Source organism: Strix aluco, chromosome 3 (assembly GCF_031877795.1).
Source record: "Strix aluco isolate bStrAlu1 chromosome 3, bStrAlu1.hap1, whole genome shotgun sequence".
Lineage (NCBI taxonomy): Eukaryota > Metazoa > Chordata > Aves > Strigiformes > Strigidae > Strix > Strix aluco.
In genome coordinates, this window is record NC_133933.1 from 132,083,478 (window position 1) to 132,087,769 (window position 4,292).

The following is a 4,292-nucleotide window of genomic DNA, read 5'->3' on the forward strand; positions in this document are numbered from 1 at the left end:
AAACTCCAAAATGAGTCTTAGAGAGTTTCTTTGAGCGGCTTTTTGGTACTGGGGGGCTGTTCCAAGGCAGCCCCTGGTTGCGGCCTGGCTGGGCCTTGCCCACAGGCACCTCAGGCTTTGGGGCTTTCCTTCACGTCTCCCATTTTAATCCGTCTCTATTTGCTGTTTGCCCTCCCAATTCTCCCCGCATCCCACTGGGGGGGTGGTGACGGCTGTGGGGTGGCTCAGCGGTGGCTGGGGTCAAGCAGCCAGGACCTGGGGCTGGCAGGCAGTGACCTGGGTTGGGTTTGGGCAGGAGCTGGCCTCAGCACTGAGGGGATCCCCTGCAATTTCAAAAGCTCTGGCCAGTGCTGCTGTTGGCTGGAGGGCCAGGTATGTGGGGTCCTCCTCCTCCTCCTTCTCCTCCTCCTCCTCCTCCTCCTCCTTCTCCCCTCCAAAGCACCCCCAGGCTCCCCTGTCCTGCTGACCTGGGGCTTCCATCAGCTGCCACCCATCATTTTGAGGGGGACATCCCAGCCCCCCTGAGTCCCTCACATTGCCTGGACTGGCTGGGGAAGGGTGTGGCAGGGGGGGCTGCCGGGTGTCACAGAGGGGGGCTCTGCCTCCCTGCCGGGGAGTGTGGGACCCTGCGGCAGATGGCAGCTTCCCCCTTTGCCACACCAGAACTGCTGGGGGTCCCCTGGCTGGGGGTCCCTGGGGATCCGCACCCTGGGCCTGTGCTGACGCCTCAGTGTGCCGTGGCCACGCGGGAGCTGGTGCCGTGGGGCACCGCAACGGGCCCCCCTCGGCCCAGCTGCTGCCGCTACTGGGACGGGCCGGGGTGCAGCAGGGTCACTTCCCTCTGCTCCTCTGCAGTGCCCCCGACAGCCCCCGGCCAACGCCACGGCCAAGTGGCAGCGCGTCCTGGAGCTCACCCAGCACATCTCCACCCGCCAGGCCGTGACTGAGCAGTTCTGCAAGCGGCTGCAGGTGGAGCTGGCCCAGTGGCTAGTGGCAACGGTGGGCTGCGGTGGGAGCCTCCCCGAGGAGCCCCCCCAGACCCCCCCAGGATGGAGGTGCAGGCCCACCTGTGACTGCTGGTGGCCAGAATGTGGCTCCAGGGCCGTGCAGTGGAGCTGCCGTGGGTGCACGTGGACACGGACAAGGCTGCGGATGGGGACAAGGACAGAAAGAAGACTGTGGCTCCGGACAGGAGCAGCCCCACTGAAAGGGAAGGGAAGGGAAGGAAAGGGCTCAAACAAATGAATTCCTGACACTTATGAAGACTAAACTGTGATGCAATGTATGGAAGCTTTGCTTGTGCTTTGCTTCATTTGTTTCTCAAGGACTCCTGAGCCTCAACTGTTTCCTGAGGTCCCTTTGTCTGTTTAGGTACGATTGAAACGCTCGTCAGGCTCCCGACGGAAATCCCTGGGAGCAGACTCAAGGCCTTCAGTGGGCACCTGGGCAACTCCTGGAATGGGAAAAGTAAGATAAGGGGGAGCTCGAAGAAAGAGACACGGAGACCCTACTGAAGGGAGGATGATTCTGCTGATTTAGGAAGGAGGCACCTGGACTTTGCTTCACAGCGCTCGCTCTGGACAGAGGGTCAGCTGGCGACCAGCGTGAAGAAGACTGCTTACTTCTTCCCTCGACCAGCAAAGACCCTCACCCTATTTTCACTACACGTGCTGGGACTGCGTAAATGAATTCCGGGAGCACCTTATCATAAGACACCCCTTTCTAGGAAATCTAATGAATATCTACGATGCGTGTGTCTGTAAAGCGATGTCCCTTACTCCTTCTTGGGAGCCCGTATGGTGGAGAATCCCCAGGGCCACCCCAGCGCTGCTGATAAAGAATATCTGCTTGACAGGGAAGAACTTGACTGTTGAGTGAATTTCTTTGTTTCAGGTGAAAAGAGCCAATGAGCTGAGCTGTCCAGTCACCCTGTTACTGCAGTTGGTGCCCCGCAGCCCCCGGGCTCTGGAGGGGGGCAGGAGGCAGGAGGCAGGGTGCAGGCGGGCACAGTCCCTGCTGCCTGCTCTGGCAGGAGCAGCTCTGGGCCAAGCAAACGTCCCCGTCGTGGCGCTTACGGACGCGTGGCCGGACAGAGGGGACAAAGCCCGGGGGAAGCTGGGACCAGGACCTGGGGAAGACCCGGCAGAGGAGGGGGGGGTCAGCAAGGGACCCAAAGGGGAGGTTTGGCGAAGGGACGGGGGAGAAGGCGCATCAAGGGCTGGGTGAAGAACCACAGCACCAGGGATGGAGAAAAGATACTTTAATTTTTTTTAATTTCAGGTGGAGTGTCCTGGTTTAACCAGGATAGGGTTAAGTTTCCCCAGCAGTGGGGGGGGAGCTCTAGCCGGGTTATTCAGATACCATGCGGAAGTCGTCGTCACATCCTGGCAGGTCACATTGTCCTGGCGCGGGAGCGGGTGCACTCGTGCTTTTGTACATCGTGCTTCCCACTGCTGTATTTGGTAGCTATTTTGCTCTGTTCATTGCTATCACTATTACTGTTATTGTTATTGTTGTTGTTTGTTGTGTTGCTATTGCACTGTTGTATTAACCCCGTCCTTATTTCAGTCTTGGGGCTTTGTATTTCACTCCCTTTGTGGGGGAGGGGTAGCGGCCGCGTGGTCTCAGACCCCGGCAGGGGCTAAACCACCACATGGAGTCAGCACAGGGACTTTCCCAGCCCTCACCCCGAACTACTGTCTCCGGGGTGCCCGTTGGAATCAGCGTTGGTGTTGCCTCGGGGGCTTGCGGAAGCACCTGCAGCAGGACTGGCAGCACCGTTGCCACCAGGCCTTGGTACCCCTGCAGAGCTGGGCACAGCCCTCCCACGCCCGGCCACGCGTCCTGCCCGCGGGCACCCGCTGCTGGGGACTGGGCTCCGCTGGGCTGCTCCTGCCCGGAGCCGCCGCGATGGTGCTGCCCAGGCTCACGGGGCTGCTGCTGCCCGACTTCACGGGGCTGCTCCTGTCCGTCTCCAAGGATTCCATGGTTGGAATCCTTGTCTCCTTGTCGCCATCCTCAGCCTTGTCGGTGTCCATGTGCGGCACCGGCAGCTCCGCTCCATTGCTCTGCAGCCATATTTCGATCCGCAGCATCCGCACGCGGGCGCGGGGACTGCCGGAGGCCGGCTCCACATCCCTGGGTGTCTGCACACTGTCCCCCTCATCCCCAGGGACCTGCTCTTGCCTGGTCCCTGCTGACTGCTCCAGTGGGGGGTCCTGGCCCAGGGCTGATCCCAGGTTCTCCACCAGCCCCTGATCATCCTCGGGGGACTGGGCGGGTCCCCAGCGCTTTTGCGTCGCCAGCTCCGCCATGGCACCTGGGCAGGGCTCCGGGAAGGAGCAGAGGGTGTCCACAGAACTGGAGCTGCTCGTCGAGAGGGAGCTCATGGACGGTGTCTGGGGTCGCGGGCACAGGCGCTCCGTGCTCGGTGCCTTCGCGCTGTCACTGCAGAGGAGGAGAGGGAGGTGAACCTGCTGCACCCCGGCCCCTCCGGCGGGACGGGCAGGGCTGCCCGGCATGGGCAGGGCGCGGGCTGAGGGTCTGGGGCAGGATCTGGGGGTCTCCCCCAGCACTCACCATGTCTCCAGGGTCGCTTCACTCTTCTCCGTCTTGGCTTTCTCTGCCCTCCATTGTTTTGCCTTCTGCCTCAAGCTCTGCAGGACACCAAGAGCTGGGTGAGACGGGAGCAGCTCCCGGGCCCACACCACAGCCTCCCACAGCCTCCCACCTCACCCCACCCCCACAACCCCGCCACCCCACGCCATCTCACCCCCCGGTGCAGCGCGGTGCACCCGTCACCTACCCAGAGCCACTTGGCCGTCAACACGGCGCTGAACACGAAGGGCGGCAGGATGAGCATCAGGAACACAGGCATCAAGGCTGACCTGTTGCCAGGCTCCATGGTTGTGGGCCCAGTGCAGCTGTGGCCTTTTTTATTGGGGCAGGCGGGCGGAGCCCCTGTGTGACCTCACAGGGTGGGCAGAGTCCCCTTTGTGACCTCACAGGCTGGCTGGAGCCCCCTTTGTGACACCCGGCAGCCCCCCCTCTCATGGCCTTCCCCTGGCGAGGGGCTCAGGAGGGGCTGGGGTGTCCCCCTGGAAATCACGGGCCCCTGTGTCGGCACGGCACGGCACGGCACGCTTGGAGGCTCAGAGCCAAACCGGCCGACGTAGCCGAGAGACCCCGTAGCTGACGGCAGGCCCCGGCAGGTTGGGACGTGGCGCTTTCTGCCTGCGTGTGACGCCCGAGATCCACGTAGGAACCTTCACGGGACCATCTTTGTGTCCCAT